This window comes from Pyrgilauda ruficollis, unplaced genomic scaffold, assembly GCF_017590135.1.
Source record: "Pyrgilauda ruficollis isolate IOZ18807 unplaced genomic scaffold, ASM1759013v1 scaffold26, whole genome shotgun sequence".
Lineage (NCBI taxonomy): Eukaryota > Metazoa > Chordata > Aves > Passeriformes > Passeridae > Pyrgilauda > Pyrgilauda ruficollis.
This window is the reverse complement of record NW_024523933.1, coordinates 8,481,105-8,498,949: the sequence shown is the minus strand read 5'-3', so window position 1 is coordinate 8,498,949 and position 17,845 is coordinate 8,481,105. Positions and strand designations below refer to the sequence as shown.

The window sequence follows — 17,845 nt, the reverse complement described above, 5'->3', positions numbered from 1 at the left end:
AATGCAGAAAAAAAAAGTTATCTGTCATGATCCTCAGGAACAAACTATTTAATTATTTCAAGAGGAAAGCCATGGAACCTGAAGGTATCTTGTAACAGCTGTATACGCATAGTTCCATTTTCTGAGTAGGCAGTAAATCCTGATTAATGAGCAAAAGGGACCTGATGAATGATAAATGATAGTTAAAGTATGTTTTGCTGTCCCTTGGGTCCAAAATCTTAAACTGTGTGTCCATTCCTTGGATATATATGGTACAGCTGCATTTAATGATCCAGAATCTATCTTAATTCTTTGCTGCCTTGAAAGGAAAGAATTACAGTCCCATGAAAATTCTTACAAAAAGAAAAAGTAAGTCATATCACTTTACTAATGTTATTCTACTAAGATTTTTGGTTGATTACGTGGTTTATGTTCATCTCTTCGTATCCTTCTAGAAGCAGAAAGACTGCTTAAAAGCACTGATTAGAGAATAGCAGCTGACGATAGGGGTAGAGATCAAGAATATTCACAGTAAAAATTCTAAGGATGGAGGGAACTGGGATGAAAATTCTACTATGATTTATGCTTTTTATTTTGTTTAAAACTGCCCATGTAAAATGAAGGGTTGCTGAAGGGTGCTGTCTCTGACAGCTCCTATTACACAGTTAAGGAGGATGCTAATGCTTTATGTTTTATGACAGCTGCAAGTGAAATGTGAAGTAACTCTAAAAAAATTTAAAAAATCATGTGAATAATAATACAATATGCAAAGGCCTATAACTTGCATAAGAAGTCACATATCTACTTCAGTATGCTTTGCTTTGACTGGCATTACCTTCATACTTTCAGTACACGGCTACTACCTAGACCTGATGATTTACTACAATACAACATGATTTACTACAATTGATGATTTATTACACACACGATTTACTACAATTACTCAACAATATGTCCATTCCACCAGATTTACCATGCAAACTACTCTTGTAGTAGGAATTTGTCTCATAATACAGACTCTTTTCAAAACTTATTTGAAAGTCTTCACAGTTCCACTGACATCTTTTCTGGCAACACTTTTTTGTAACGCTTTAAAGGAAGTACAGCAAACTTCTTCCATTTGCACTTTGAGTTCCTAGAATGTTTTTATTTTCCAAAATATAATAAAGACCTGGTTGATACAAGAAAAACTGTATTGAGTCTCACAATTACGTCAAGAACCAATTTAATATTTTTCTGGTTATATTTAATTCTTAGGTAGTCATTCAGCATATTAATATAGGTGGTTTATCCTGGCAACAGAGCAGCTCCCTATTCATTTATTTTACATAAGTTCATAAGTACAGGGATCACATATATGAATGATATACTGAATATACTGAAGTTACATATATGTATTACATATATGCATATAGAGATAAGATCTTAATTTACTTCAGCTGTACTGAGCAGGAACCGAAAGCATTTTGTACTTAAAAAAACCTCGAATTTTTCTTAAAATTTTCAGGGCTACTACAGTGAAGCTACTGACACATTTTCTACATGTACCAAGTGTTTATTTAGAGCATAACTGAACTGACTTGATTCAATGCTGTTAGATGCCTAAGTCTCCCATCTGTTGTTCAGCTGCCTCCCCAAGGGCTCACCAGACTCTCATAGGTTTTGTTTCATACCTGTTAGACCTTCATTGAATATCGCAGACACAGCAGGGTACTTCAGATATAACCGGGCCTTTAACTGTTATACTGCGTGCTCCTTTTGTTTTTCACTTTCACACTCACATAAGGGATTCCAAATTTTGTTAGAATAAAATTGATCTGAACAAAAATACTAGTAATTAAAGATTTTGATTGGAACTTCTGTGAGCTAATATAGGGGTTTTGTCCAAGATGATTAGATATGAGGTGAAGAGATGAAATACAAGAAAAGGTATTAGAATACAAGTAGTGTTAAACATTACATATTTGTTAGTATTAAAAAAAATACCTGAAAGTACATTAAAAATATGTCACATTCACACATAAAAGCATGCTTCTTTTTTAAACATAAAAGAATTCTGCTGGGGATCTTCAATTTAGTTATTAAGGACATGAATCACCCTAGCAATCTCAGTTTTCAATTTAATGTACTCTTAGTATGGCTTTACTGAGGCAGAGATAAAATACTTATTTTTTTAAATATCCGATTTATCTATTTAATTCTGAAAAAAAATCTAAATTTTAACTTTAGAGACAACGTATTCCATATCTGTGATCTTTTCCTTTCATCTCTTCCCCTCCCTCTACCTGTAACTAAGCCAGATTCTTGGAGTGTGCATGAGTTTGTCTTCCTGTGTAGAATGTTTCTGAGCAGAATAGAATTTCATGTAAGTAGTAAAATATATTTTAATTCCAATATAAGCATAAGAAACTAATTCACAATATGCATATTTATATAATTCTGTTCTTTCCTTATTTCCTAAAAAAACAAGACAGTAAAGACAATGATCAATGGTGTAGACAACACAGATTCTAAACAAGAGATAAATCTACCTTCTGTATCACAAAAAAGCAGAAAAATTATTATTTCAATTTTAAGCACACAGTATAATCCCTCTGTACAAAATGATTCCACAATTAATTTATTAAGTTCAGCTATTTTCATGTTCCCATTTTTCCTTTTAATGAAAAAAATCCGTTCAAACTAGAAGTATTGCACATCATTTTGGGGGTTCTTAAGGTAACCAAGAGAAGATATAAAAAACATGAGATCACCTTAAAATCTCTTATCCAGACTAAACACAACCATCTGCTCCAGAGCCCAAGTAGAAAGAATTGTTTGGGTTTTTTTTGCTTTTTTTTCCAATTCAAATAGGCCACCACCAACACCACTAATACTACTATTTAATTATGCTTTATTATAAGATCACTGCAACCTAAAGCAGCCTACAGCAGCCTCCTGTTCCAATACTAAAATTGTCTGTATCTGCAGTATTTCCATGTTTCCCTTTCCTTTCTTCTGTATTCTTTTAAATGAACCTCGTTGTACATTATTTAAAAAAAATAAGAAAATAAAAAAGAAAAAAGAAGCACGCGTCTCTTGAAAAGAAGAGAGAAGTCACTGTGATATAGCTACAACTACAAGCATGATTGCTTTGGTCACTCATATAGGTTACAGGTAATCTTGATGTGAGCTGCTTTTTCTTAGAACCTTTCCCTAGAAAAAACTTAGAGAATGATGATTTTGCTGGTTATTTACACTTTGGGGTTTGCATGCTTATTTGTTAATTTATTTATTCACTATGCTTTGATTTCTGTCATTGTTGAAAAATTGTTATTGTACTCAAACTAAGTTTCCTGTGTTCCTTTTACATGAAGAGAGAACAGTTTATCTAAGATGATCTGGACACAATTTAAAATTATGAGACAACTGCCTGAAGATGGCATTTCTAATGAACTAATGAATTCATAAATAAAGCAGGGAAAACAATAATATGCTAACAGAGACAGCTGACAGAGTGAAATGCCCACCAAACAAATTCTTCCCTGGAAAAGGATTCTGCCATTTTAAACTTGCAGCACTGTGTATAACATTTTCAGAACTACTTGCATTTATACTTGCAATTGACATCAAAATACTTCCAAGAACTGAAAATGATTTTGTGACAGCTGTTACATACTGAAAAATTTTTTTTGACAATGCTGATACTCCTTATCAAGAGAGATCCATATACTCACAGACAAGATGCTGTGATCCAAATTATAAAGGAATACCAGGGAAGAAGACTTGGAAATTGTGATATCCAGCAACTAGAGATAATATATACAACTTTTCTGCCCTCACTGAAGACTCTGTGGTAAGTTCTTTATATGTAAAGTCCCACCAGTATTCATCTCAAATATTTCCACGAATATAATTTTCTCAATAGAGAATACTACTATAAAGTCATAATTCTGTAAAAAAAGACATTATTCCAAGATAAAGAAAAAAAAAATAAAACACAAAAAAAAACCCCAAAAAAACCCCCCAAAAATGTTAAAAACTGTAAAAGAGAGGAAAAGAGCCTAGAAAACTGATTATTGATAATGTCACTTCTCAGTAATTTATATGAACAATACCTAGCAGGACTTGAAATAATCCCTAGGGTTAAATAGGCAGTAATTTAACAACTACTTGGAAGTAACTGACTTTATGAAGGGACTATTTTAAAGAAACAGAATGATTTAATATGTAGTAACTTTGCTTCAGTGAAGTATATTTTTATATAGAGTGCTAGTTTCCCCAAATTGAAAACTGTAGGATCATCTCACTTCGTATATATTTGAGAATCATCTTTTCATAATGAAGTACTTTTTCTCTTCATTTCAGTTCCTTGAATTCATTTTAAAGAACAGTAATTTTCTAGAATCTCATGCACTGTTTTCCTCAGAGTCCAACTCAAATGTAAGGACCATTACAATATATCACAAAGTGTGCAAATTTTACCTACATTTAATTTACATCTTCTTTTTATATGCCTACTATATTCTGGTAAAGCAACTATATAAGACACCAGTTGATATTCACTGAACCTTAGAATGTAACTATTTTGTTAAGATTATCTCCTCTGTGCATTTTCTTTTAAAAGCTGACATACTTGACTTCTATTGAAAAGTGACCTCTGTCAGACTCAGAGGGAGGCATATTAGGAATGACATCCAGAAATACCCATCTTTTATAAAATTTTCCACTTCCTATTGTAAGATATTATACTTCTAAAAGCACAGCTGAAATAAGCCGAAATATATTTCTGACAAAAGCAGGGCAAAAAAGAAGACTTAAACTGGCATAGCATGTTCTTCCACCAAGATTCTGCACTTGAAGATTTGAAATGCCAGAGAAGTCTGCCATTAATACAAAGCCACTAGAAAATGAGAAAAAAAAAAAAGATCAAAAAAGAAAGAACTGAAGTCCTTAAGTTCTGTGCATGTGTGTTATTTTGCCAGGCTGATAACATAGTCCCTTGGTACCCTTGGTACAGTGAAACTATTCTTTTCAGAAAATCTCAGGGAAAAAAATCCCTTAACAGAAGAAAAAGACTAAAATATATTTAAATAAATTTTCTCCTCTGGATTTTATTTAAAACAAAGGGCCAATTTACAAGTCAAATAGCAACATAGAAGGAAATACAAGCATTTATTTTTACCACTATTTAAATATCACTATTCAAATAGTGGGTATAAACTATTATTGTACTTGCTCTATATTTTGGATTGAAAGTGTGAAATGATTACAAATTTGTCAAAACTTTCAAGTAAGGCTTCTCTATCTGATTTCTATAAACAAATATGGAGTACTTTTTTTGCAGTCTGTTTAGTCTACTGAACTTGTCTTCTCTTACAGCTTGAGATGGTGATTTTTTTTTACTGTTGCTTACAGCCTTACAAGGCTCACATGTAAGCTTAGCTCCACATCACACCTTTTTTTCACACAACCTTCATCTAAAAAATTAAAAAAAAAATAAAATAGTAAGTAATGTTCCAAGTAGTTCAAAAAGTGAAATAAGTGACATTCTATTCCGTGATCAGATTTACTCGTAATTTATAGCTGCCTCAGTTCCATACTCTTAAGATAACATTCCAGATGACTGACAGAAACATTTTTACATAATTGCCTGTGCTAATGGCAAAAATTCTGCACATTGGGAATTAAATTACACATTGGAATAATGTTTCCCTTATCTGGGAAGTTTGATATATGGGTATATAGAAATTCAGAAGTCTGGTGTAACAATCATCAGTGATGAAAAAAAAATTTTAAAAGCCATACTATGCTTTGCTTCATACCACTGAACTGGGAAAATGTGTCAGTAATCATGCTTACTGGAAGAGAATAGGCCAGTTTTTATAAAAAAGGCTAAAGTCTGGGTTCATTCAAATTAGTTTTGAAAACTTAACTGTACTTTTCTGCTTTGCTTCAGCTATTAATAAAGTCAAAGTAGGGACACATATAACATTATAAGATGATGTTGGGAGTGTTTATCTCTTTCCGTTGAGTTCAATGGGAATCTTCATCAATCATTGTCTAATTGATAAATCATTTAAATTTCTGAATTCATGTGAAGGAATCTGGGGGTTTATATCTGTAATTTAATTCTACTCTTAATTTTTCTGTGTTTTTGAAAGACATTTTATGTTTCAGTGCTGAAAAGTACAATGGGTGACAATGTAAATTATGCCTGGCTTTTCAAATTCTTTGCTCCAAAGGCACTGGGGATAATTTTCCCCATTTCTATTTATCTGCATAAAGCAGATTATTAGTGACATTAAGGTTCTTCGAAAAAAAAAAAAAAGCTATGTAAATGCAGTGTCTATAACACAACAATGATTATTTCAGATTATTTTCCTGAGATTAATGAGGAATTATGTACATATTAAGTGTACAGAGTATGAGAAACACATATGTACCACTGTTTAATTTATGAGACAGACATGACAGCATAAGAAAAAGAATGAGCAAAAAATTGCTATTTATTTTTCCTTGAGCATGCCGTCCTCAATTTCATTCACTGCCCCCTGTTCTAGTCCTAAAGATAAAATGAAATAGTTGTTTCTGATTTTCCCACTCACCAATGAGAAAAATATAGGTTTCTATATGTTCTTGATCTAGAGATTACTTCCATGTTTATCAGCTCAGTTTATTGCTGACATGAGGCTGAAGATGCTGGTTTGTAAAATGAAACATTATGTGATATCCCTGACAAACCTGTTTGCTTTTCTTTCTATTTCTCAGCAGTACTGAGAAAGTACTGATTATTTTTATAGTACTTCAAAAATATGCCCCAAGATGTTAATCAACTTTTCTCTGTCTTCCTGAGTTTCTGAGTTCCAGAACAGCCTCATGATCTGCCTATGCATGCGCATTTTGGATAGCATCTTTTGTGTTTCTTTTATAAATAATCTCAAAATCCTTAAAGATTATTGAAACTGCATTATGTTTGTTAGTGAAAATGAAATGTCGTGCATTATTGAGTTCAACACTGCATTCTGATTTGATTTTCTACGTAAAGTAGACTATAGATAACCTCAAATTGAATCTATTAAAGCTTAGTATACATAATTAAGCTAATGCATATTTCACATCTAGTGCCATATAATCAACTACATTTGCCAACTACTCTGCTTGGACTTTCATTAAATGTGTTTCAGGACATCATTATATGTCTTTCAGTAATAACTGTTCACAGCCATATTACATCTGGAAATGGGAGATGGCATAAAGCTTCTGTGCTATAACACTTCCAAATTATGTGATGAGATGTTAATTTTATGGTTAAACAGCAGTGAGGAAAGTTCCCAAGGGAATGCTTTTACAAAAAGAGGCATTATTTTCAGCAAGCCTTCCAACTGTAAACATCTCTAACTCTTTACTGAGTTATTCTGCTATTTTCTAAAATGTCCTTCTGGTAAAGACCTTATAGTATTCCTCTATAACAGTGAATTCAGGATTTGGGACCATATAGTGTATATCACTATAATCTGCTACCTAACAACTAGCTGAATTTTGAGAGAAATTTTGTTCTGATCTCTTCTAGTACTATTTTTTTTTTTCACAAGAGTGTTAGGAGACATAGAAAAGTATACTTGAATATAAGATAGACATTCCTTTGCTAGCACTGCTGATTTCTTGTTTTAAATTAAAAAAAAAAAAAAGCCTAATATGAATTAAAATACACCAGAGCATAAAATGGGTCTACTTATTAAAAATTCTCAGTGGGTATTCTTATTATTAAAGACTTCAGAAATTAATTATATTAACTCTTGTGAATTCAGATAGTTAAAAGTCTCAGGAGGCCCATCTACAGGACCCCATTATCACTGAGAGGACTGTAGAAGATAGGTTTAAGCAAGAGTATTTTATACGCTACTATTAGCAGCAGTCAGATATCTTATCTTGCCAGTCAAAGTATTTGAACAGAAATTGAGCTGTCTCACCTTTTCTGGCTACTTTTGAGCGGTAGAGTCATAGTACCAAATGGTAAGAATTCTCTCCGTATATTCTATAAAAGAAAAGAGAAAATCCTATATAAATCCTATATAACAGGTTACTTGGTTAAAGGGGAGATGAGAGCAAATAACCAATTTCCTCTAGTCCCTGTAGTTATATTGGTGACATGAAAATGTTGCTCTCTTCAAAGACCTTAACAGCTTTACAGTCCACAGATGTTATTTATGACAGTTGTATATACATCTGATGAACTGTGTGAGAGTATCCATATGTCATCTATATATGTCTATATAAGAAATCATCTGAACTTCCTGAAACACTAAAATCTCAAGAAGCCTAAAAATTTCATAAGAGATACAGCAGCTATAACATTATTTCAACTTTAAAAATTACTCCATTGAAACAAGTATATATATTTTTCTGTGGCGAGACTACATATATACATATCTCATATATTTTTTCTCTTTTTAATTTACTTTAAAATAGACTGATAAATGACATATTTGTTTTGTACCTAAAACAGTGAATTCCATTGATTCTTTTTTTTTATTGTAACATTTATTGAAAAAGGTTTTTTTGTACTTACATAAAATTAAAATTTTCATTAGTTCATTTTCATAACTGGCTGCAGTATCCTAGAGATTCCTGACAAGGCAGCAACATTAAAATATAGCATAAAAGTAACATTCAAGATATCTTTTAGAAAATTTGGAAATATTTGGTTTATTATATTAGGTTTAATCAATAACAAAAAATTAAAACAGTCAAAATTTTTGAGAATAAATGTAATATTAAAAATGAGAGCATTACTGTAAGTTATTTGATGCAAAAATATATATTTAGAACTTTTAAATATACACATAAAATTTTAAAAAATAGGAAAATACACTAACTAAACAAATCATAGCAAATTCTGCAGATGAAGCAAAGTAAATTCCTATGTGCCATCAGGAGCTCTATGTTTGGTCTTCTAAAATGGTGAGAATCCATACAGAATATATGCCAACCATCAATTTCTTGCAAAGCATTAATTCAAATTCCCTTTCCCTGGAGTATGTTTTTAAGGACAACCCACTAGTCAGAGGCTGGTCAGAGGATGAAAATTGACACCTGCTCAATACTCTTCATTGCCTTACAGAGTTTATGTGCTGAAGAATGTCCTAAGCATACAGTGAAAGTAAATAAACTTTATGGCATAAAGTAAACAAACTTTAAAGTAATAATAATGGAATGGCACAGTTTAATAATCTTAAATTAATTACACTAAAGAGAAATTTTCCAAGAATCCCTGAAGAGGAGGACAATATGAGGTTTTCCAGAGCTTTTTAAATTGAGCAAGGTTCTTTACATCCCATTTTCTGATCCCATATATAAGTATACCTAGACTCACAAACAGACACATAAACTTATACAAGCGCTGACTATTTAACTGTTAGGGTGAAGCCGAAATTGTTCCTCATTTTAAATCAAATAATTTTAAACTGAAAATGCCAACATTTGTGTTAAGAGAAACTTCACCTCAGTTCACATATGATTCTTCAAAAGTAACGGTACATTGTAAGTGCAGACTGAAAGACATAAGGCTAAAAGAGAGCAAACAAAAGGGAATTACTGGAAGAGATGTAGAAGCCTAAGTAAAGGTTTTAGCAATGGAATGTCTTGCTAGAGAGGAACTCCCCTATAAACCTCTCTGGATAACATCTGTGTAACTTCTAGAACCAGCAAAAGAAAGATTTGGTTGTTCATTTACTTGTCCTAAGATAATAAGGGGAAATATGAATGAAAAAAAATTCATTTAATTGTGTTCAGGCAAAATCATATATATGATTGTGTGTGTGTGTATGTGTGTCTGTATGTTGACATATGTTTGGATTTAAGTCCTTTAAATTCTGAAAAATAAGATATGAAAATACAATTATGTTTCCCTAGTTCATTTACGTATAGCAGATACAACATTTACTTTAAGGTCTATGCTATGCACTTTTGATACATTAATCATGTAGTCATATTTTATCCAAAGAACCATTGATATATTTTGCTATATATTTTATGTTCCATTTGATAGTTCCCACATTTTAAAAACAATTATTTAGAGCAAATTTTTTATTGGGAAGCAGGCTTGTAATTATTGGATAAATTAAACCGACTATAAGATAATTTATAATTATGCTAAAAGAACTCTTATGAATATTAACATACTATAATAAGCATTTTTACATGAAAAAAAAAAACAAAACAATCATGTTTAGCCGAGGTAAAAATTATTTTTCTCAGCAGGAGCAAAACTACAATAGCGGCATATCCTTTTTCATGGTTTCATTAGGAAATTCATATTTCAAGGACACAGCAGAAGTCTACTTTATTCAAACACAAGACTGAGATTTTAAAATCACAACAGTCAAGAAACGTGGAAATTGTTTTTTCATTGTAACTGCTTTAATGTATCAATTTAAAACATAATGCTATTCAAGGGACCTTACTATATATTCACTTCAAGAATATTACTGAGACAAAGGTCAAATTTATGTGTCTCAAAGCTTTGTGTGTAGACTTTTTTGCTGTCACCTTATTCCTCTGAAAGTGCACCTTTTACCATAAACAAGTTGACAAGTTTTATATGGTCCCTTGTTAACCAAGATTATGAGACATTTTAGTACAATCTGAGGAACATAAGGAGTAATGCAGAAGCAGACTCCATGAGACTAAACTTCTCCTAAAAGTTTGTTACAAGAGTTTCTGTTTCATAGCTCTGGTAAATGCTATAGTTAAAATTTGAAAATATACGTATGTGCTACTTCCTTAATTTGGCAATGTTCTTTAACATAATCAAATATATATAGTGCACAATAGTCTGACTACTACAGCTATGGTTGTCTCAATCAAAAGGTTCAAACATCCAACAAAATAATTTTGAGAGCAACTGAAAAAAATTGAGCTGACATCGGAATAGGATCACAATGTATCAAATTCTCTATTAAACATTTCAAAGAGCAGTCAACTTACTTTCAGCTAAGCTCTACACAATGCAGAAGCCAAGAAAGAAGGTGTACCAAATAATAAGTGATGCTGTGTCAGTTGTAGAAGTAGCAAACCTGAGACCCCTCTGCTAAGAATAAGTCCATGTACAAGGTTGGATGCTGAACAAAATGAGTCCTTCAATCAAAGAAAATTAATCAGAAGGCAAAGATTGTTACAGCCATCTCAACCTGAAGTTGCCTTAAGTTCACTTCTGTGCAGTAATGCACAACTAAATTCTATATCTATATTCCCCTCTCCATACCCAGACTACACCTGCTATTTCCCATGAGTTGTTCCCAGGAGATTCTTTACATAGAATACTTTAGCAGATATCAACCTGGGTAACAAACTCTTATACAACATTGAATCCAAGGAAATCACGTTCTGATATTGGATTGATCCAAAGAATTTCTCCTTGTGGGCTATCAAACCAGTTGTCTGGTTTCTCTGTCAGAAAAGTTTCTATTGCCTTCTTTCAACAGGATAAGGTAAAAACAGCTCATATGCCTGGCTGTCATAAATTATATTTAATTCTTTCCCCAGCAGGATCAACACCTGCCCACAGTGTGAGTCTTTCAGAAAAACACAGCTGTCTTGTTTTAGTGGCAAACAAAGATTATGAGCTTGGAAGTGAGTCAATAAAGGAGACTGTAAATGTCTGCATTTTTGGAAGAGAGGAGAAAAGTTGACCTTCTTTTAGGGTGCCATGGTGTGGGAGGTGGAAAAAAAGTATTATTTAAAAATTATTTTTAGAAAGAAAATTTATCAATAAAACCCCCATAATCTTAGTTTTTTAAAATTTTGTGGTTTTACTTACCTAGAACTTGTAGAGAAAAGCAGACACAAAGTACTTTTATGACAAAAATAGTTGAAGTGCGAAGGACTGGAGTATTTTTAAATCCTTCTCTTTACTCTTGCACTCTGTATTTTATACTACTGTAAGGATTCTGTTTGCAAAGAAATTTTACTTTTGCTTTTATTTAATATGTCTTCTATAATGTTGCTGCAAAAACTAGCTGGTATTGTTTCTTTGACAACAATTTTATATTGCCAAGTTAAAATTGCAGTATATTCTGCTTTTCTTTCTCTCTACAGTCTTTTTTTTTTTTCTCCTGTGAAATATAAGAACACCTCATAGCTTCTATTTCACTAATAAATGATTTTTTAAACAATCTGGGCTAAGCTAATATGATTTCATTTACTGGTGTTTACAGTATTTTACTGTAGGAGACATAGCTTAGATTCCCACCATATTATTTGGGTGTCTAAATTTGAAAGGTTTGGGGTCCTTAGTTCAAAAGAAATTAATTCCTTGACATTCCCTCTTCATAGGCAGGTCTAACTTTAAAGGTCTCTAGACTCTGAATTTCGAAAAGCAAAGATAATGAACTTTCAAATTTCCATTACGAAAGTACTTAAATTATAATGTTTGCAGGCCAGCATGAAAACTGGTGTACACCGAAGCATAGTCATTACTTACTCACTATGAATTCTCTTACTTTATTTTTCTCCTAATGCATCTGAATCCATTTAAAATGCTTCAGAAGCAGCACAGTGTCTGTTTGTCTTTCAGGATTTAATTGAGATTATACCAGGTTATAAGCAGGGTTGACTCACAACACACAGAAAAAAACCAAAACTATCCATGTAAAATCAAATTTTAGGCTTAAAAACCAGCTCTAAATCAGCTGCTAGTTACAGATTCATTCTCTAATGAAAAGCAAAAGACCATGAAAACTCAATGTTATGGAGCAAAACACAGAAAATAATTGTTTGAAATCAACAAGCTTTCTTTGAACTCTTTCAAATAGAAAAAAAATTGTTTTCATATAATTTGATAATGAAAACATGGGGTTTTAAAATTTGTTTTCCAGCAAGTTTAACACTTGAAGTTGAAGCTTTTGGAGTGTCTACAGTGAGGTCATATTTCACATTCATTATGTGAAATCTGAGCTGGATTTTCTTTTCCTACTTACTGTGAAACTGTACAGAATGAGTGCCTGAATCTCTTTCACTGTTTATAAATGACCATGGAATGCTGAAGAAATGTGTGTATTTACAATGAGAGTCCAATAAATTATTTCCACTCAGTGTATAAAAAAACCAGTTTCTTTGCAAAAACATGTGTTTTGTAACCTCATCTATTCCCACCTGCTGCTTCTAACAGACCTACAGTCTTTTTTATGCCTTTATCATCCAGTTGAAGGGTTTAGCTTTTCTCTGAGGAATACAGTTGACTGGTTTCCTACTTTTTTCCTCTCCTTAACCAATCTCCTTAGAGGATTAAAAACATTTTCCTTAAAGCACAGTTACCACTATGATTAAATTGTTCTGTGAAGTAATGGTAACTTTAAACATGGGTGCTCACAATTTTTCCCTTGAAAACTTCATTATAAGTACAATAAACTCTTTTTCTAAGACATTGGTTTTCAAAGGTTTAGCTAAAATACCTACAGTTATCGCTGCTAGAATAAAGTTTCTTAACAAGTCTGAATGATCAGAAAGATATAAAAAAACATTAGAAGGACATCCTTGGCTTATGTTTGAAAATCCAGTATTAACCTCTGACAAATGACAAGGGCGTTTTAAAAATGGGCTACAACTATTGTCACCTCTCAGACAGCAGCCTCACAGTTACAATTTATAACAGCAAATATTAGTGGCACCATGAGTGAAAACACATATTAATGAGAAAAACATTATATTAAGGCAAAGAAGTACCTTTTTCCTGGTAGCAGTTTAAGGAATCAACATACCACAGGTTAATGCCATCGCTTACATGGATGCTTAGTAAACAGAGGTCACTGACAGTTACAGTTCTGAGCTGCAGCCTGCTGCAAAGGATCTTTAAAGCATTTAGTCACTGCGTCCTGAGGGTCAGCTTAGTTGTAAAATCACATTTGGGATCAAGATGGAATTTTCATATCTACAAAGACTCCTGGACAGTTTTTCTTTCTTCTCTTCTGTGAGGCACAGCTCACTCCCATGGGTCATGTCAGATCATAAACTTTCTGCTTTGGAAAACTTCAGGCCTCGTTTTTGAGTCATCTGTTCTGTGGAGAATATTGGCTTGTGGTTTGACTCATTTGTAATTCAGACATTTAGATTGCTAAATCCTAGATTGCAGCAACTCTGCAGACTTCTGATATAAGAACTTTTTGCATTGGTCTGTTACTGAGACAGGCTGGCTTCAGTGCCTATGTCTGTACTGAAAACTAGAGAAAAAAGCATCTGCCTCCAACTCTCACACTCACACAATTCATGGCTAGTTGAAAGTTAATTAATTTAGGATAGTAACATTGTTCAGGTATTATTATGAGGTGCAGCTTATGTTTATCCGAAAAAAAGTGGTCTAGATACATGAAATAGCGTCTGCCAATTAGCCATTGCCTAAACACCCTCAACACCAATAAAGAAAACTGCATATGGGGAGCACACAGTGGTGCAGATGATAGGATGTAATCTACTTTTTATTTTCTTTTCCCAAAATAAGTAGAAAGCAATATACTTAAATAGCTAATTTTCATTCAGGAATATCTTTCTGCTCCTGTTTTTTTTTAACCAACATCAGTTATCTTTTCTCACCACCTGTCTCAATTTGGAATTGACAAATATTTCTGGGACTGTTTCAACAACATAGTTACAAGATCGTGTCAATCCTGTTACAGCTACTGCACTTATGTTAATATGCTTATGCTATATTAGCATATATTATGCTAATATAACTAATATGTCTTTACTCTGATCATAATATGGACTTTCATCTTTCTTTCTGATTTGAAGAGAGCAAAAAAAGCCAACAAACAAACCAAACAAGTGGTCAGTAATAGGTAGCTGTTGTTTTACATCAGTTCAGCAAACTAGAAGCCTGAGCCAGCAAGTCTCATTCTATATTGACACCAAGGAAATAAGTTTATCCAGTAATATAATGAAAAGGCATGGGGCTGAAATGTTTTCCAAATGAGTTATAGATTCTTTACCAGTAACTTCCCACAGTCAGATTCTTGACAGCAGGTTGGCAAACAGCTGTTATGATGGGTCAGTGACTTGTGGGACTGAGAGCCTTGATGTCACGCCAGTGAATGACAGCTCACAAGGGTCTTAAAAGACCTTTTGCAACAGAACCACATAAGAAATTCAAAGTGAGCTTCTCTCCCCTTTTTGTTCAGCATCTTCCTGTTCAGTTCCTCTGATAATTGTCCATAACTTAAAAGTGAGCCCAGTTTGTTTGTAGCCTTTAATGCATCCTTTTAAGCATACCGTAACAAATGAGTGAGCAGGAAAAAGGAAGGTAGCATGACAACTCCTGTTCACACCAAGTAATTTCAAATGCTTTATTTTTTTAGAAAGAAAGATGTAAGCCATGGCAGGACTATTAATTACTAGGTCTCTTGCCTAACTTGTTTGACTGAAGCCAAGGAACAACATTTTTGTCTTGCCAGGAGTTTTGATGGATGAGTATCATGTAAACAAATGACTCATTGGTCTCACTTTTTAGAGAGAGAGAATGAGCCTGTTGGATTACTTTATAGGTAATGGGAAGACAGAAACCCTTATAGAGTAAATTGACCCCTTTGCCCTCCAGGGTGTACATTTAAATGAATCAGATGTTTCTAAAAATCTGTATTTGAAACAATACAAAAATTTAATTGTGCTTACTTCAGATATAGCTGAGGTATGGATGTCAGAGCTTTATATGCTATGTAATATTGATTTGATTGTCCTTTTAGAGATTTAAGAGAATGGAGAGGATGTTGTAATAAATGACATTTTATACATTTTGGAAGATTGTCCATTGTCCTTATGTCATTAAGCCCATGATGGGATTGAAAAAGGAAGCTCTTAAACAGGCATATATGTCTGTAAATTACTGTGACATTTGACGGTAGAATGTTAGCTGAGCTCATTCCATTTTTGACACTGATGTCTTATAAGGGCTTCAGTCTGTAGAGAGTGTTACAGCAGTTTCTGTGAGCAAAAAAGCAATTAGGTAAAAAACTCAGTCCTTATTTTAACAATACTAACATATTTCTCAGGTGTGTAGCACCACTCAGATAAATGACACAGATTTGTAGAGAATTTATAGGAAAAAATAACTTAGAAGTTTCTAAAATGGCAGAATACATTGAGGTTACTTAAAAGAATATTGGAGGAAGAAAAGAAGAGTGGAATTGGGGAGTTACTTTACATTATTTGAATTGTAAAAAAGAATTTAGCCCAGGCAAGAGACATAGAATTAAATAATTTGTGGCAAAACAATCTTTCACGTACTTAAATACCAGAGGAGCAGTTTTGTATCAATGAAACTCTGAGCTAAGACCTTTTTATCTTGGCACCCATTTGGCAGGTCTCAAGCATTTACTGAAAATGCCAAAAGAATTAAGTACAAATGCAGAACTGGTCACTGTTGAATAGGATGTTACCATGAAAATGAACCAGCATTAACTTAGGAAAAGAGAAATTACCTACAATTTTGAGATGGCAGTCCTCTGCAGACAGTTGGGAATAAAAGAGAATAGTTTTCCTGATTTGGGTGAGATGGTAATTTTATTTACATAGATGTCAATCAATGAAAGTACTACTAAAATAAATTAGGTAATATTATTAATACTGGAAGCAGAATATTTTACTGTTTTTCTCTGGAAATATACATAATGGATGAAAATTACTTGTGTAAAGCATGATACTTTTATTGATGAAAAACAAGTAATCGCAATAGCAGCACTGTAAGGAAATTAATAGACTAGGGGAAACCAAAGCTTCTAAATCACATGGAATTTAAATGCATTCTAAAAAATATTTTCTCCCCTTTGTTCTTATTTTGCAGGGACTTCTCTTCCAACTGTACAAGAATTTATCCCTCACTTCTTCAGTAATGTTTCATGCCATTTTTTCTGTCATGCATGCTTTGTTCTTTTTTGGTCTATTTATTTAATGAGAACAGGAGCATTTTTTCTCTAAAAAGAAGTGGCTGTTCTTCCAATTCTTGCAGGGTAGGCAAAGGCCTAGGAAGATAAATCATTAAGCAGAGTACAGTAAGAACTATACATGTAGCATTTATTTGCTTTATCTTAGGGATAATTAGTAGGAGTCATTAATGCCTGTTCAGGGAGTCAATGTAGATAATGGTTTTCAAATTCAGACAAACTAGAGAAGGACCTTCAGGGTTGTAATGTATCCGTATCACACGAATTACAAGATTTTTTTAAGTCACTGCTTTTCAAGGATTGAGGTCTTAAAACCTTGTGATTACACTAGGCCATAACTCCTTTTTAAGTAAACTACCAGCTTTGTATGCAGGTATAAAAACATGACTTACTGAATAAAAAAATAGAGGCATGAAACCACAATATTCATCAATATTTTAAAAGTCATGATTATTCTGTCAATTTAATGACAGAACTAAAATTTTGAATAAGATATTTAGGTTTTAAAGCTTGCTTTTGGATTTATTGATACTAAAACATAATTTTTGTCATATTTCAGAGCAATTTATGGAATGCATGAAGATCAAAATACAAAGAGAGATGCTCTATATTGAATATTGCATCTGTGTATCTATTTAGGAGAACGCACAGTACACTTGCTTGAGATGAAGCAATTCACAATCAGCAATACCATATTGCCATGTCTAAAAGCAGTAATGGACATCCCACCAAACAACAGTGTGTACCTCTTCCCTATGTTATTTATGAATGTTTATCATTAATTATAACAAAAGCATCATTAATAATAAAGAATTGTGTTTCCATTTGTTTGCTTTATCTGTAGTGTCTAAAAGCTCTTTGGATATGTGGCTATATAGCCCAACGATGTAGGAGGCTCAGGAAATGCAAGATACGGTTTTAAACCCACCACCTGGATAAATGTCTCTCTTTGCTGG

At 32.9% G+C, this 17,845-nt stretch overlaps 1 long non-coding RNA gene across 1 annotated transcript in view; it reads right to left on the bottom strand.

Annotated features, from left to right (window-relative positions):
- The window catches only part of LOC121355652, an 88,360-nt gene that overhangs the window by 31,137 nt on the left and 39,378 nt on the right, over nucleotides 1-17,845 (bottom strand). Inside the window, exon 2 of the long non-coding RNA XR_005955451.1 lies at nucleotides 7,932-7,996. This is a non-coding gene — a long non-coding RNA (uncharacterized LOC121355652). The remainder of the gene's footprint in view (nucleotides 1-7,931; nucleotides 7,997-17,845) is intronic.